At 41.1% G+C, this 18,655-nt stretch overlaps 1 protein-coding gene across 7 annotated transcripts in view; it reads left to right on the top strand.

Annotated features, from left to right (window-relative positions):
- Window positions 1-18,655, top strand: part of RERE (arginine-glutamic acid dipeptide repeats) — a 355,792-nt gene that overhangs the window by 89,961 nt on the left and 247,176 nt on the right. The window contains exon 1 of one of the 7 annotated variants that reach the window (XM_088468171.1): window positions 3,320-3,642. The exons of 5 other annotated variants lie outside the window; for them this stretch is intronic. The gene's annotated coding sequence lies outside the window, so the exon portion shown is untranslated. Of the gene's footprint in view, window positions 1-3,319; window positions 3,650-18,655 lie in introns of those variants that run through there. One more of the 7 variants, XM_088468173.1, reaches the window with a different exon arrangement.

Below are 18,655 nucleotides of genomic sequence, written 5' to 3'. Positions count from 1 at the left end.
AGTACATAGATTGCAAACCACAACTTAAGTACAATATTATTGCAGTATAATTATTAACAAATTTAAAATGAACAATATTGAGTGGTTGTATAAACAATATACCTGGCGGGATAACCACTTAGGAGTCAGGCTTGTGATTCACTCAAGTGGAGTGATAAGTGCTTTTCCAAGGTCAGAAAAGAGCCTACACGATTTATGTCCTATTATTTATTTTTTATCCCATATTTCTGCGTGATACAGAAATCATTCAGTATCTAAAGATTTGTGGGTTCTAAACTCTCACAACGAAGGATATCAAAGTACCCTGCCTGCCCCCCCCACTACTGATTTTGGTTACTTCTACTCTCCTGCCCTATACCCCCAAATTAGTTACTGCCAATATCTGGGTCTATAGCCATCTATGTATTGTATGTAAAAAAGCGCACATGGAAATTTAACATAAAGAGGATCTGGAGACACTGAGGGAGATCTCTTTAAGCTGCTACAATTTAATGCTCTCTTTTTATTTCCAAACCAGAAGTGTTATGGAGAGTAGGACACTGGTGGTGGATGCTTCTGATGCTCCTCCAGTAGTCTCATAACCACCAAAACCCTGAATGAGTTATGATAATATAATGCTACAGGACATTATAAAGACAGTCCTGTGAGGTTGAGGGCAAGTTACAACCGTGCAGGGTTCCACATGGGGCGACTCACATCACAAACTACTGACGTAAAGACATAAAAGGCCTGAGGAATTGTTGTTTGTATGGCCTAACTTGAATGTCATGTGTGTACCCCCCCCCCCCAACAAAACAAAACCGTTGTGACTGCTGCAGTGCTGCTGTGTGAATTACGTATTGCTTTAATGAAAATGGATGTCTCACTTAGCAGCATGTACAGGCCTGTAGACTGCACAAGGCTCTACATGTAGCTATAGCCGTTGTCTCCTCTCATTATCTGTTAACTGTACCCAACATGCCATGGTTCTTTGATAACGGAGGTCGCTCTGAAGTCTCCCGAGCTATATCCAGGAAGAACTGGAATTGATAAAAGAAACCTGTATTACAACAGGGAATGAGCGATTTGTTACACACTGGTATGTGTGCATGTGGCCTATCATGAGCCTTCCAGGGGTCTGATGTGATCGATTTGAAACGATTTGTCATTTAGATTAGTAGTGTGGATGGTAATATTATATTGTACATGACCATATACACCATTATAGTGTACATGACTGGAAGGCTATGCAATCTCTGCTTTACCAGTGACATTGTGAATGTTGGCTTTCTGTTTGCAGTGATAAGAACACTTAGCCTGTGGCTTTTTATTTTGTAATGTTGTCACCTGGTGTATTCTACTGATCTCTCCTTATTTATCATTGAACAATACAAAGCCAATGTTTAATGGCGTTGCTATAGAAAGTCAGGGTGGTACTAATGTAGGTGGCTGCCTGTGTATATCATTTGTTTTTTTGTCTCAGCACAATTTGTTCAGTAGTATTATAGCCTAAACGCAGAAAGAAGCATTTGTCTACGAATAGATGTGTAATGTGTCCTCAGCAGAGCCTCTGAACTTAGATTTTAGAGATTGAAGCAAAAGATTCATGAAATGCAGAGACCCTGTGCTGTGGGGGTAATGAAAAGGCAGCTGGAGCATTTCTCTGTGGTTACACCTTGTCCATAAGGAGCAGTAAAAGATTTCCACTTGGCTGCATTTTCTATTGCCTCCTTTAGAGAAGCGAGCAGGAGGAAAGTTTCATTGAACAGGATCATATTAAATGGCTGATGCCATCAGATTGCTGGCAGCAACTGTAACACAGACTGTACTAGGGAAAAATGGCCACTGAGTATATCTTGCTGGAGGGACATAAGAGGCATTTAAGGCTTTTGAGAATTCATTTGCATGTATGGTACCTATAATGCTGCAAGCAGGATTATTTATAAAACAGACTTGTAAAATAATAATATATAATAATTCATAAATATCTATAATCGTGTCCAGGAGACGTTTTATTCCCTGCACCCTAGTGGCTAATCCGTGGGAACAAAATCCCGCAAAGGTCGCTTTTCCTACACCAGAAGGTCTTTCCTAAAACAGAACATGTACCATGTGGTTGATAATTAATGAAACCTTAATTAGAAGTATTGGGCAATTTTACTTGTAATTACTTTACAGCAAAACCGTATGTTGCATAGTTTTTCTGTGCAAATTGTTATATATTTTGCAGATTTGAAGGTAAAGTGTAACCTATTATGGGATGCATAAAATGTATCTGCTCTTACAGTGTATAAATAAAAATAAAATCTGTTTTAGTATAATTTTCTTCTGTTCATATGGCTGTGTGGCTCATTATGGATAAGGCTGGCAAAACTGTGCCCTTGACAATCCAGAGGTCAGTGTAAAAATTAAATGTCTTGTCCTGGTTGACCTCCTAATTTGAGGACATGTTGTGCAGTCTAGATAGGTTGTTTGGCAATTGAGTATTTTTGCAGATATAGGGGTCTATGGGGCTTATGTATCAAAGGTTGATGAGAGGTAAAATTGTGAGAGAAAAGGTATTAATCAATCAGCTCCTAACTCTCATTTTTCAAACAGCCTATAAAATGTAAGTTAGAAGCTGATTCGTTGGTAATTTATATCTCGCAATTTTCTCTCATCAAGCTTCGATACATAGGCCCCATAATGTCCTGTTATCACTAACACCTCAATAATTTGCTGGAACTTGGGACCCTGTACCGGCATGCTGTTTCATTAGATACATTTTAGAGTTCTCTAGTGTTGAGACAGTAGAAATATGTGATAATTACTCCCTACTGCAAATGATGTTGCTTTTAAATGACACTGAGTTGTTTGACCATATAAAAGTGTGATATCAGCGGTGACTTTGATATACACTATAATGTACAATAAGAAGTCAAATATTCATTTAATACACAAGTTTTCCAAATGCACACTGATTGATATACCTTTATCAGTATTGCTTGTTCACTATACCCAGGGTCATCCGAGGGGGCATTATAGATCACTTGCGTCCAGGGCCTCCCTATGGGTTTGGATGACGCTGGAATGCCTCAATTGTGTATCTCATATCTGTGTGTGTGTACTTAAAATCCCTGCACCGGGCAATCACTTAATGCCCTGCTCGATGCTACCCTCCAATGCCCTGCCCGGAGCTGGCTGCCCATGCATCACAGAGGGAAGTGAGGGAGTGGAGGGGGGCAGCATGAATCCATTCCGGGTCTTCCTGGCTGCTGCATGTGGTTAGGAGAGGAGAAGGAGGGCTGGAAGGGGCTGATCTCTGTCCCCTCCCCCCGGTGTCTGGTGCACAGAGTCTGGATCAGGCATGTGGAAGTGGCTGCTGAACAGCTGAGGAGGAGGAGGAGGGGAGTGGGAGCAGCGTGCATGTGGGGCAACGGGGGAACCTGCCGTCTGCACACCGGGTGTCTATTGTTCGGCTGCATCCCTTATATCCCTCTCCCCGGTGTATCTGCCCCTTTCTCTCCCCCTATGGTGTATCTGTCTCGGCCGCACCGCGCAGTTTGGATTTGTCTGCCCCCCTGGAACCCCTTAATCCCACTCCATGGGTAGCAGCCAGGCCCTGGCCGTAGCCCCGGGACTCCTCCGTTGCACTTCGCAGGCTGGACGCGGCTCGGCTCGCAGGCAAGTGGTGAGCGCCCCCCTCCCCCCTCTTGTGTGTGTTTGTATTACACACTTGCAGTAGCTGCTGTCCCCTTTTCTCTCCTCTGAGGGAGACATCCATAAACAACTAATTACCCCCGAGCACACCTCTTTCTGCAGCACTACTGTCGTTTTTATTGCACCCTAATCTGCTGCTTCACAGAGCATTTTAGGGTCACCAGTTGTAGGCAGCAGCATAAGCATGCTCTGGAAGGGCATTACTGTGGTGCTGGAGACACTATATAGTGCTTGAAGGAAGGAAAAAAAAAAGGGTTAAACTTTAGAAGCTGCTTTGCTCTCCATGGTGTGTGAGGCTTTGAGTCTTTAATCCTTCTGACTACCTGCTGTAAACACACACACAGGGCAGACTTTTTTTTTTTAAACATTGGGCTACAGCCAGAAATATTTTTGCCCACGCAACTGCCAGCCCTTGTGAACAGAGGTTTGGACTTTGGTCTAGCTGTGTGCCTGCCATGTCCTCTCTTACCCTCTCCTAATGGCTGCAGCCTTGAAGTGTACCTTGGAATGCTATTCATATTTAATTGGAGCAGTATTGGTGTTAGTCTGTGATGTTGACTCAGGCCATGTTCTCTGCTGCAGTGACAGACTTGCCTGACCACTATTTGTTGAGAAAACCAACTACACTTATTATTATTATTTTTTTCTCTTAGCCAGGAGATTTTTGGCCTCTGGAACACATGTGGCTTCACTCATTCACAGCACACTGTAATGTCTGCTTGGCTTTTCAACCTCGTGTGTTTTTCTGGGTTGGGGGTGTATTTGAAATCTAGAGAGTAACCTGGAAACCGCCTGTCCATATTTATCACATCCTTCCTAACTGGAAAAAAGTGAAGCCAGTCCAGAGTTGACGGCAGTTGACAGTCATAAATTGTTTAAGCTTCGTGGATTGTCTCATAAATCACTGCTCTTAGCTGTGTGCATTATATTTTTCTTTCCCTTTGGTAACTTAACCGTTAACGGGATTTAAGGCCATAAAGACTGTAACATTATCCTCCTTCCAAGCCTACTGATGTATGTAGAGTGTTTCCAGATTTCTCACTTGCTCTGCTATCCTATTTATTTTAATAATATTTAGACTAACCCTATAAGAAGTCAGTGTGTCCAAATTCCTATGTTCCCTGTGATCACTCGGGCTGTTCTAGCAGGGTAGAACCTTAAGTGAGTACAGTGGGGTTTTTTTTTTTCTGTGCTTGCTAAATATTTTGTTGCATGTCCAATAAAAATACATGACTTGCCAATTTGTATCCAAGATGCCAAAGTACTCTTATTTGTGTTACCAAGTTTCATGGTCAATATTTAAATAAGTGATATCCGATTTGATCATTAAATCTCTCTCATTTAATGTTCTTTATTTGTATTGTGCCAACATGTATGCAACACTTTACAGAGAATATTGGCTCATTTACATTGGTCACTGCTAATTTGGCGGTTACTGTCTATAGAGGACGATTCAATTGTTTGTAGCTTCCATCTAAACTACACGGGAGCTATTCAATTGTTTGCGTGACCAGCCACTTCTTGCACTGAATTAGCTGCATTGAGCAGCCTCTCCCGTGATAAGTGACGGGCGCACCTCAGTTATCGGCTCCAAGGCCCTATTTTATGCAGATCGCTTCTAGCACCTCTGGAGGGTGCAAGCAGAAATACGCGATGTGCAGCCTCTGGACTGCTCATGGAAAAAATGTAATTAATGTTTTAAAATTAATTGGGCACTTACAAATAAGGGCAGATTTAATTACCTGTTTGCTGTGCTTTATGGTATGTCTTACTAGCAGACTGTTGCATGGAGCCTATGGAGCTGAGTGGAAATACAGACTACGGTAATTGCGACAATGTGCACCCATTACTTATTGTGCATGTCGCACCGGGATTAGCTGCATAAAGGGGCTAAATATGTGCCAACTACTGTGCGCACTGCCCAAATGGCAGTTTGGTTGCTCAAAAACCAGACTTTGGGCGGATTTCCACTTGCCACCACAGAAAGGCGCAAACAGAAATAATGGGCACCTGCGGCACTTGCACCCAGCTTCACAACCAATGGAATATTGCCGGTCACTTCAGACCGTAGCTGCGGGCGCTGGTAAACAAGTGAATTCCCCCCTTAGTGTCTCATGCCACAGTGCTTTAAGTATTTCTTACAAAACTGTTAGGTTGAATATGGGTTAAATTTTGTCTTTGTATTTAAATGAAGAGTCCACTACTTGTTTTCATTTTGAATACAATATGAAAATGATTGTATATAGCGCTAAAACCTTTCACTCAGGGAAGGCGATTCAATTAGCACTGAGCGGATGTAGCAGCTATTCAGATGACTGGATCGCGCCCAGTGCTTAACCCCGGGGATGCACTTTACCAAGACTAATGCTCGGGGCTTATTCTCAACAAGCTGCATCTCCCAGGTTAAGTGCTGGGCACAGTGCAGTTACTACATGCGGTAAGCTTGCGACTAGCCCCAAGGCACTAGTTAATTCGGATTTAGCTTTACTAGTGGGAGATTGAAATTTTTAGGTTATCTCGGCTGAATTTAAATCTGAGGGCCTATAATTTTTTTGGGATGGGGGGATGAATTATTACGGGGGAACTCAATTGTTGCTTTGTTCAGGTGCGTACAGCCGCGGGAGCGCACATTGCTAATCGCAGCCCTCCAGATAGGCGAGCAGAAATATGCGGTAAATTGGCACTATGGATGCCCAAAGCAGGACTTTAGATGAGTTTAGCCATTATATGCGGCTAAACCCAGTCTATTTGGGCGCGACATGCACAATATACATGGGCATCCAAAAACAATTGAATATCGCACCCCAGTCTCCCGTCACTTTCGATGGGAGAGTGCGATAAAACAATTGAATCGCACCCGAAGTGCGTTAGAAATAGTGTTGGACGGTGGTGTATTTTATGCTGTGGTGTATTTTATTGTATTTAAGGATCTTATTGCAGTGTCATGACATTGCTTGAGCACATCTTCCACAGTGTGTGGTTTGTGTTTTTTGCTCACTCTGCATTGTCATCCTTTAAAACTAATTTTAAGGTACTTTGGACGCGACGCCCTTAGCTACCATCTAAAGTGATGGGCACTTTTCAATTGTTTGTGCGACCAGCCTCTCGCTGGTTGTGACAACCATATTCTCGGGCCAAAAATACAGGTTATTAGCCACATACAGCGGCTTCTCCCCTGTTAAGTGCCAATTCTAGTGCCCAAAATCCCTACTTTTAGGTGTTTTTCTGCTCGCACCTCAGGACAGTGTGAGCAGAAGTCTGCGATTATTGACGGGTGCCCAAAACAAATGAATAGCTCCCGATCACTTTAGACGGGAGCCACAGACGTGAGAAACAATTTAATATGCCCCAAATAGTCATAGCCAGGATGCCAGAGTTGTTTTTGCTCCTGTCACAATGGTTAACAGAGCGCTATCTGTGAGGAGTTTATATGTTGTCCCCATGTTTGCTTTGGTTTCCTCCTATATGCAGCACTTCACACTTTAAAAACTTAAATTGATTAAGTAGATGGTGACAGAATGGAACCCAGTGAATGTGCATGCGTGTTTGTGGTACAAGGACTGTTATGAATTATTAACATAATCTCTGTTAAATGTATATAGTGCCACAATATTGCACAGCACTTTGCAAAGATAACTTCGTTCTAGGTCTAGGGACCCTTTTCATTAGCAGGTGTTTTATTTGATGGATGTACAACTAACGGCTTGGTAATTTGAACTGTGAACTTTATTGCTACCCATGTCTTGACAGGTACACCTTTTACCTCCCAGGAGGCATTGCTAATTTTTGTTAGGTGTATTTGTTGCCTACACACAGTCGATAAAGACATTTTGTGGACTGAACTTATTTTCACTACAAATATCACAGAGATGTGACACTGCCATTATCTCCTTCACAGTTAATAGGTGTGAGAAAGGCGGATGGGGAACGCGTTCATGGATCATGCATGATTGCACATAAAAATGGTGTAGAGACTCTGTACATGAATAGAGCACCCACAGAAGGCAAATGTTGCTGTTCACACTGTAAGCTGTAAGCTTCACCTTGTAAGAATATGGCTGTATGCTGCAGCGGGTCTCTAATGAAATCATTTCTGATTTATGAAAAAAGATAATCCGATTGGTTGCAATCTTATATTTATCAGTCTCCTTAGTTTTCATTGTTTAAAATGCTATTTTTAAAGTGGAAATACCACTGGAAGTTACGCTGGAGCCTGGAACACACAAGTACTATTGTATTTTGGCCAACTGGGTGCTTGGCAGGCAGCACATGAAATGTTATTTGATCTGGCTGGAAGATAAAATGGACTAACATTTCACCATTTTTTGTTCTTGCCTTCCTTGTAGCTGTTGAAAGGGATGCATCAGCTATTGCAGCTCAATAACATGTGTGACTATCTCTGAATACATCCATCTTAATTAAGTTTCCTGACAAATGCGTATCCATATTATGCCTTGTGCACTATCTGACAAAGTTATGAATAAAATGCATCTGTCTGTTGAAATGCAAAACGCCATAGACTGTAGTAAATATGCACTTGTTCCACCTCCTGCTGTGTCCTGGACTGGTTTTGCATTTTACTCCAGCTTTGGTCATTGATTTGATGTTAATGAATTGTTCCTTACCCCTTTCTCCCTTCTTGAGGGCCCTGCTATCCATTGAAGAGATTAAATTGCATCACAGCCTTAGGAAAACTCCCTTTTCCACCCAACATTTTTCCTTAAACGAAGCTTTTCTATAAAGGGAGTCACTGCAATCTTTCTCTCCAGCAACATATTTGTTTAATGTATACTTCTGGAATGTCTGCATTCTTTCCATGCACTAATTTATTGATTACATCAATAATTGTGTGTGTTCTCTGGAAACATCTAATATTAATAGTACATTCTGATTAAACCTAATGACAGTGTACAGCTAGTAGTGTACACCTTTAATGGGGCAAATCTTTAATGATTTTATATGGGAAATTGGATTCATCTCACCATTAAAAACCCAATAAGTGCACATGAGGTAGTTGAGAAATACAATTTCTTTCAAGTTTATTTTTTTTCTTCATTGAGTATCATCCTTCATATACACTGTAACAGCTGTGGTTTGGAACCCATAGCCAACTACTTAGGACAGGGGTCCTAATTCACTGTTTCCAAACATTGCTTTCTGATGATTTGTAGTGTTTCAATGTTTCCTATGCATTATATTTCAGCAATGATCTACTTAAATTATTCCCTTTAATTTAGATATACTGTTATCGCTCCAAATGTAACTAAGTGTTACATAGCTAATTTGGACACAATTTGTATCCTGGCCAAGAAAATCCCCTGTTGGACTGTACGTTATTTAAGGACTGTGTGTGTGTGTGTGTGTGTGTGTATGTATATGAGAGTCTGTGTCCATGGGTGTGTGTGTATATATATATATATATATATATATATATATATATATATATATATATATGTATGTGAGTGTCTCTCTCTGTGGATATATATAGAACGTGTGTGTGTATGTATATGTGAGTGTGTGTCTGTGGGTATATATATATATATATATTATGTATATGTGTGTGTGTCTCTGTGGGGGTGTGTGTGTATATATATATATATATATATATGTGTATATATATATATATATGTGTATGTACACATTTTTAAACCACCAGATGTGAAGTGTATAACTACAAGATCCTTACTGATTGTATTAGCTAGTTCTTGATTGTGTGGCTAACACTTTGCCCCTCACATGTGTTGCTTTGTTGTTGGCTAATATTGGTTATTGGCTTTTACCATAAAAACAAGTGGTGGTGTGTCCTAGCCTACTATGGCAGATATGGCTCCAATATTGTTCCATTAGTTTACTTTTAGTCTGTCATTGCTATGTCTGCAGTTTGTACAATATTCGATGATGCATTAATTACATGCTTGACACATTCCATAGGCCTTTACAGCTTGTAATAGTGTATTAATCAATATGACTTCACCAGCTTCTTCCAAGCTGTGTGGTCAGTATCGTCTCATGAATTCTATCTTGGTTAATATGATGAAATCTTGAGGATGTGGGATTTCTGGGGCTGGTGGAGGGGAGAGTATGTTCTGTGTTTTAAAATTTTTGGAGACTTTGGCAATACAATTGCTGAGAATTACTATGAATGAAACCTGATTAAGGTATGGGCTACGGTGCCAGGCAGCCTCTTTCCTATAGCAGTGCTGTATTTTCTGTGCTGGTCATTGTTATCCACCCCCTTATATAAAAAATAAAATAATATAAGCAATGCTATGTTTAAAATGTACCATAAAGTTTTTAGTTGGAACCGCCCCTCCCCATAAAACACAAACAACCCTTCCACCAGGAAATGGTTTTTACACTCTCCTTTCTTTCTGAAACTTAAGGTACATAATCCACTGCACGATTCGTTTCATGAGTGTGTCCCCAGCAGTCGTGTGCTCAATGTCCTTAACGACATTGAGCACCCACACTGAACGAAATATCATTCAGTGACATCCCCCTCCCTCATCCCCATACTTTCAGAACCTGACAATATCGTCAGGTTGTCCTGCAAGTACGGGCGATGAGCGACATCGTCAACTACCAGCGGGAGTGCGCATCACTGGTCGTTGAAGGCATATCCACTGGACGATATAATGAACGATTATATCGTTATCGTTAATTTTATCGGCTAGTGGATATGCGGCATTAAACACGTTTTGCATAATCTGTCAGTGGCTTACTGAGAGGGCAGGGAATGGGTAATGAAAATTTAACCAGAGCAAGATAATTTAATGGTTTTCAGTAAACCGGGTTTTATTTTTCCCTGTCTCCATTCTCTGCCATGGTCAGAAGGGGTAATACTGTACGTACATACTTCGCAGACAAGAGCTTGTTGGTGTGCTAGTATTTTAGCATGTATTAGTCTGTGTTGCTGGGTGTCTCTTTGGGTATGTGCCACCGTGCAGATCTGACGGTTACAGCATGTTGGCGCACACCAACAAGCTAATGCAAGCAGTTGGCTTTTGATCTACAAGATCATTGTGTAAATATTGTTGTTTTAAGCAAACGGCTGCAAATTCTCGTTCTTAAATGTAATCCTGCCATAATCTCCTACAGACTTAGTAACAGAAAAATATAATAATTTTTCAGCCTCATTTAAGTTTAGAACTATGATAAAATTCAGCAGAATTCTATAGGTGCTGGCTACTTTACATTAAACTGATATTTTGCGACCGTTTACACATAAAAAAATTTGTGTATGTAACATCTAGTTCATATTCACAGCATGAAACACTGTATGTGTATACTTTATGAAATAATATGATTGGCTGAATCTACTCCCTTTTCACTGGTTGTTCAATTATGAAGTGCATTGTGTTAGACTGACACCTTCTATTCAAGAGGGATCAGACTCATGTATAGTATAAGATGTAATAACAATGCTCGCCTGTTAGCATGGTGACTCTTGTATCTGAGTGGGAAGGCTGACATTAGTACACTTGCGATTTCTCTAAAGCATCAATAATACCGCTTTCCTTTCACTTGGAGGATGTGTGTGTATTTGAAGTCTCTGCAGATTGTAATGGCATTTCTTTGAAATACGCCACCTTTTACCTCAGAATTCTTCATGGTCCGTAATGCTTCTGTATGTATGTTTTCCACGTGACACTATGTGAGTGTAATAACCTATGTTTCTAAATCCTTCCTTTCTGTTGTGTTTTTTGTGTTTTTGAGGAATTTATGATGACTCCGAGCTCTCGTCATGTGCAGAGCATGCTGGAACTTGTAGGTTAGAACCTATGCAGTGCCATTGGTTGTTTTGTTTGCTAGAGCAGCTCTTTGGCACATCAAATCTGTAGAATAGTGATGGGCAGACTTTTGGACTTAATGATCTATGCTAAAAACTGAGTCTTCTGCAATCTACCTAATAGGGCCATAATGTCCTGCCAAAATCTGTACAGTTGGGAGGTATGCTTTTTAGGGCTCTGAGCCAATGAAAGGTAAGCTAACAAAACATATACATTTTCACATAATTAAAGGGTGTTGTGAAGCTGGATAATGTACTAAAATAAACCCCCAGATACTCCACAACTGCTCTTCATTCACATGCCACCCCTGCCTGCCAACCTGTCAAACATGCCGCTTCTGCCCACATGCCATCCTTGCCCACTAACCTGTCATTTATGGTACATGTCCCTCTGCACACTAGTTTTCCTCTCAAATGCCACCTCCTGTCCATCATGTGCCCCACAATGACCATTACACTTACCTGAATAGTGCTCAGGAAATACCTGCCCTGTATATTCTATGCAGGCGGCAGTAAGTTCCTGGGTCCGGCTTGGGGGGGGGGGTGGGCCCTGGGATAGGGGGGACCGGGTAACATATCCCCTGTGCCTATCCTTAATCTGGCTTTGGCATTGGTGCAATGGATGTTACATGTGACAGCCTCAGCCAATAAGAATCAGTCTGATTCTTATTGGCTATGGCTGCCTCATGATAACCGGCACCGACAGCTGCGGCTTTAACCAGCAGCTAGCCAATATTGGCTGCTGCTGGACGTCCACCGCCATCTTCTGCTCAAGTGTCCGCGATCTACGCTTTGGCCACCCGATGAATATCAAATTAGTAATTCTCTGCTTTAAGATTTGGTAACAGGCTATAGACCTGTTTTTGCCAGTAGGATGCATGCTGTATGTTTTAACTGTTAATTGCATGAAATATCATTTGCAAATAATAAAAAAAGAATCTGGTGAAAAAGTGACAAATATTTAATATTTCTTTTAACAAATTGGTCACATATCAGAATAAATATACTATCCAATATTGAAAAAGAATATAATTAATACCAGTGAAGTTTCTTTTAAAACCTTCAGATTTCTCCCTGAAAGTAGAGCAGAAAACATTTAGGAGTATGATGCAAATAAACACTGATTCAGTTAAGGAACCAATATACAACCTAGATATGATCTTTCACTAGTGTAATAATATATATGTTCCTCAGTAGTTGTGTATCTGCATAGCTCTTAAAACCTTTAATTGTTGTGTACATCTAAAAAAAAATAATGATAAATGGGCTTCTGCTTACAGTATTAGCAGGGCCAATGGTTATTGCTCTCTCACTCCCACATTCAATGAATCCAAAAAAGGCATGGAAACTTCCCTGGGTTGCTCTGACATTGCAGTAATTGCATAAACAGGGATATTCTGATTACACCTTTAATCCCGTCCATTTTGTAAATGAAGTTTCAAATGCTGGCTTTAGATGCATTAATTACAGGTCTCGTGTTCAGAGCTCGTTTCCCAAAACAAGTTAACCAGTCCAAGTTTAATAAAAAATAATAATAATACTGACACAACGTAATGTTGCAGGGTGCTGAGGTTTACTATATTTTTACATGTGATGTATGCAGCTTGGAGGAATATGGACACTCTCACTCAGCCTGCAGGGTGGCTGGTAAGTTATGACCTTATTGAATGCAGATAAATAGACATGATCTATACTGAAAAATGCAAATGATTGGTGCAAGCTGGGTTTTAACACTACTTATTTTGGGGGGGTGTAAGATGAACCAGTATTCATGAAACTGATGTGAGTGTTTAAACATTCTCTGGAAAGCATTGCATTGTAAGTTATATAAATAGCAGCTGCACATAGGACTTCAGTGATGTCACTAGTGCATAGTGAATTAATAAGCTGCATTATGTAAGCGGGAGTAGGTGAGAGATGCACTTTTCCATCGTACAGGAAATGACCACGTATTTACTTTCAGCAGAGCTTACTGCATTGAATTTAAATTTATGTACCTAGATTGTGCACACTATTCAACTTCTTCCCCTCATTCATTATTTATGGTGATAATTTGCAGTGCAGGGATGGTTGAATTGCTGAGGATGTCTCTGGCTCTCATAAAATGTCAATCAATGTTTCCGTGGGATTTCAAGTTGAACCATTCATCCTGGGCTGAGGTTTTTTTTTTTTTTTTTTTTAAAGTTGCATAAATATTTTCTATTTGGCTTTGTCGTTAAATATTAAACAACTAGGTACATGTTTACTGCTTTTCTTGTAGCATGGTCATTTTGATCATGCAAAGCTGTATATAACCTGGGCAAAGGTAGTATTATAATCATGGAAGTAACGTGTACACAGGTTTGGTGTATGCATGATAAGGTCGTCTTTAGGGGGTTGTTTATTGATCTTATTGAAATGGGATGTAGGACAAGACCCCAGACACTTGTGGTACACAAGTGAAGCTGACTATGTCAAAATGTCTGAGATGAGTTTTATTTTCCTTTGAGACATAAGATGAACCGAGAGTATGTTATGTTTTAGAGATGGGACTATAGCGATCTTCCAGCGACTTCACTTAAGATGGCTATACATGCAGAGATTTGGACAGCCTTGTTGGTGCTTTTAAACATCATTGGTTTCATATTGCTGATTTTATGGGTCCAAAATGTCTGTGAAGACTGGTAGAAAGTCTGATGTTGGATGACTACTATCTGCCTGCTCGTCAGATGATACTAATGAGACCACCATGTGAACTGACCAGTTGGCCTATGCACAGCATTACAAGACCATCCAGTTGACAGAGGTCCATGGGCATGGCACTTGTGCTTAGTGGCCAGGTCTGCAGTTTAGGGGCAACTTAGGTTTCTGACCTGCTGTTTAGTCAAGTCCTTTTATAACTGTTTCATTTATTTCGGCAAACAAGCTTTAGTGAGGAAAAAAAAAATGTAAAATTATTATTGACTATGCAATTACTTGCCGTTAGTACCCCATAGATCAGGATGGGTAGGGTATGCTGGCGGTCAGAATCCCGACGCCGGCATCCCGACAGGGTTAGGATACCGACACTTATCGGTAAGTAGTCTAACCCTCCCTCCCCAGTGCCTGGCTTTAGACACCCCCCCTTCCCCCCACTAGTGCCTAAACCTAACCCTTCCCACCTTGGGCCTAACTCCTACCGCTAACCAACCCCCCCCCACCCCACCCCACTACTTACCTTCATGATTCCGGCGGTCAGGAAGTCGGCACCGGCATTCTGACAAGTGTCGGGATTCCGACGCCAGCATTCTGAGTGTCGGAATCCCTACAGTTGGGTTATTGACTGCATCCCCCATGGATAACATGCCTGACAAAATGAAACAGAACGTCATTTTGGTATTGTGGCTTTATCTCGTATTCATTTGGACTTCAGCTGGTGGTGATGAATTGTGGGAATGTTATGAAGCATAGCGCACAGCATTATAGTCCTTCAACAATACTTCTAGTCAATTGCAGTAACTAACAATTTTGTGATTAGCGTGTGGATAAAAACCACTTTGAGAAAGTGGTTATGTGACGACTTTCATATGTCACAACAGTCTTCCGCTGAAATGTGCATCCTGTCCACTGAGTAGCATCCTTTCAGTGCTGTTAGAACTTGTGGTTCCCTGTTTATGAAATTATATTGCCCTTACTTTGTATTTTAGCTTAGTTTTCATTTTTCTTTTCTGAAACCATATTTTTTTATTTCTATTTGGTCTGGAAGTTAAAATACATTTAGTCAGTGATCTGGTCTTGTTATATGACTGATTTAACTAAAATGATCAGAATATGTGCCGTTTAATAAAAGTGCTTTGTGCATACTTTTAGCTATGCGTACCAAATGTTAATTACCAAGATTGTGTAGGATTTAGCCGAGTTTAATGGTGTATTTGTTTCACAGAGGTGGTATCCATTTTGTGGGCTGAACCTGTATTCACGAGAATCCAGTCTATCCATTGACTAGGTACTAGTGACATCACTGAGGTTTGAGGTACATAGTGCCTCATCCTTCAGTGATTACAATTAAGGCGGGTATCCACTACTAGATATACAAACGAGAGCACGATTACGACATTGCAATCGTGCTCTCGTTTCTATATCTAGTGATGTGCTTAGACTGAACGTTCACTTGTTCAGTCCAGGCACATCCATCATCCCAGCACATGCTGAACCTGACCAGCATGTACGGCGAATGATAGATGTCGGAAGCGACCAGCGTGCACGCGCATCGCTGGTTGCTTCCGCCCAAATCATGCCTGATGCATGCGCGATTTGCAAGCGATTGCACGATAACGACGTCGTTGTCATGCAATCGCTTGCTAAAATCGCTTAGTGGATACCCCCCATGGTGAGTCTGCACACATTTATATATGCATAAATCTTCACTAAATGTTTTGTCTTGTATTTTTGTAGTGAACATTGTTTATTTGTGACTTGTTATTGCTGAAACTGAAGCACAAATATTATTGATCTTAATTGGACTTTTACCCTTTTTGTTCTCTGTGCAGGCAGCACATTATCTGTCCACCTGTAAACCAAAATATTTCATAGCACTGTGTACTACCCAAGCTGTGCCATGGATGACTACTAGTCTTTTGTTTTATAAATTGGTTTCTCAGAGCAACTCAATAGTAGTAATGCTTGTAAACCTTTTCTTTTCTTTCTTTCTTAATCCTTGACAGCCTGGCTGAGTAGTAGAGCAGGCAGGAGCTGATTGTTTATACAGCGCTGTAGAGCCTGAGTGCCACTATACAATACTGCTAACATCAGTCTTTGCTGCTCATTAAACATAATCATTATTTACCAGGTTACAGAAACACAAAGGCCTGGAAAAACTTTGCTGTTTGGTGACTGGTGCTTCAGCAGCCTGGTGCCTGGAGGCATTTGCATGTGATCTGCAGATAGCAACAAGAGAAAAGCCTCTCTAAATGCATTACTATTTCAGTGTGTGTAGAACAAGGTATTGTGTGCCTGTCTGGAGGACAGGGTTATGTTGAAATGGTTTCAGCAGCTTCTGAAGGCTTTTGTTCTGCATCTTAGGGACAAGGATGACATTTGTAGTTTTAACCAGCAGGTTAAAAGTTGGCATGGAGTAATAAACCTTACCTCTGTTTAAAAGAGCATGGGAAGCCCCCATATTAAAGAGAGTGAGTGGTACTGGGGAAGGGAGGAGTGACACAGAAACACTAATCTTTTTCATAAATACATACTGTATACCATGACAGTGTCTTGTGGGTCTATAAAGATCACTTCTTAGCATATCTTCCAAATGTTTAATGTTTCGGCAACCCGCTCTGTGTTTTTAGTCTAATGGGGGGGCCAGTTTAGTCTAATGGGGGGAAATGAATTTTTGTCAAGGACGGAACACTTGTAAAATAATCTCAAGACAGTCACATGCTCTCTGCAAATGTCTCGTCATTCTTTTCTATTACGCCCCCAAAATAGCCAGCACTGAGGGTTAATTAAAGTGTATCTGATTACCCTGTTACATTACACAGCTAATTGAGCATTATGTTTAGTGAAGACTGTTATTCTTATGAAGGTTTAGAGCACCAAAGAATGTGCTTTATACATAGAATGACAGTAAATAAAATGACAGAATTACTGTAGAACCTGAAAACCGGTACATAAAAGGGGCTAAGACAAAGAAATGATATCACACTGTTGATTTTGGCAATAACCCGGACTTGGTAATACAACAAAGTATGTTTTCTGACTTCCTGTTTAAAGTTGTACATCCCGATAACAGATGTACAAAGGTGTTTGCTTCATTACCTGGAAATTATTGTACTGGGAAATATCGGTGGTAAAGTGCTCTCTCTGCATTTAGTGAATATATTATATTAGATGTAAAATGCTTGTGAGGGCAGTAGTTTTTCCCAGTGTACACCAGCAGCCCAGCTGTATAGAAAATCCGTTCGGCAGTAAGGGAGCAATTATCTTTTCATTTGTAATAAGGAGCCTGTTAATATAGGGGTTGATTATATATATTTTTTTCTTCCTTTTAATTTGTACTTTTCTTGACATTTATGAATGTAATCTGTTCTGGTACATAACCACTCCCTCATAGCAGCACAAAGATGGCACTTCTGGAATGCTGGCTGACACTGAGGAGGGAATTAAATAGTTTAATGCCACCACAGCTCCTGTCTAAAGTGACCTGGAGCTATTTAATAGTTTGTGCCGCAGATGACCATTATTTTTCTGCTTGCGCCCTCCTGAGGCAGCGAGCAGAAATCCGCCCCCAGTAGTTTGCATGGGATTAGCTAATCCTGGTGCATTTGGACGCGGCATGCACTATAAGCAATGGGTGCCCGTGGCATTCGCACCCAGTGGCACAAACAATTGAATATCACCCGCCACTTAAGGCGGAAGCTACGTGCACGAGACAACAGTTGAATTCTCACCTAAGTGTCTAAGGCTTGGGTACACACTGTGTGATATGTCGTCCAATCAGCCAACCAACGACATATGGCATCAGCAGGTGTGTACAGGCAATATGTCTGTGAAGAACGTCATTCAGACACATCACATCTGTCCTGCAGCACAGCTGCTGCCGATATATATCTTGCAAATATGTTTCGGCAAATCTTGCTGTGTGTATGGGTGAGCCGCCGACTGCCCGTACACTTGCTGCAGGGACCACCTGTGACTGATATCTCAGCTGGGTAGGCAAATTTAAATCCTCGCACAGTTGTGATGTCAGCACAGACACATCAAGCAGCAGATTGGTAAGTGTGTACTGTCTTACCATTAAAGCATTTGGTCTACAGAACCCTCGGTTAGCGGATGTGTCACCCAGGTTCGTACCCACCAAATTGCTGTTAATAGTGTCTTATTTGTTTACTTGTGACATAAGGATGTGTAGGGACCCATTTATCATTTTATATATGAGGTATAATCTCCAAAAACACCCCTTTTCGGGAATTAACCACAAATATTAAGTTTCCCGGGATGTATGAATGAGGGACCGCAGTAGCTATCTCTAATACCTGCTGTGATTCCTCCATTCCCGCAGGCAGCCGCACCCCTATGGGGGAAGTGATAATGCAAAATTTACCAAAATCCGGAATGTGATTATTTCGGATATTGCCCCCCCGCAGCGACTTCATCTTAAGATGGCGTTAGCCGGTGTAGCCTATGGGCTACACCGTGCATAATTAGCCGGCGGAGGGACCCTCCACGGCA

The sequence above is a fragment of the Taudactylus pleione genome, unplaced genomic scaffold, assembly GCF_031769625.1.
Source record: "Taudactylus pleione unplaced genomic scaffold, aTauple2 ptg000082l, whole genome shotgun sequence".
In the NCBI taxonomy this organism is placed as follows: domain Eukaryota; kingdom Metazoa; phylum Chordata; class Amphibia; order Anura; family Myobatrachidae; genus Taudactylus; species Taudactylus pleione.
This window is presented reverse-complemented; position numbering and strand designations above follow the sequence as displayed.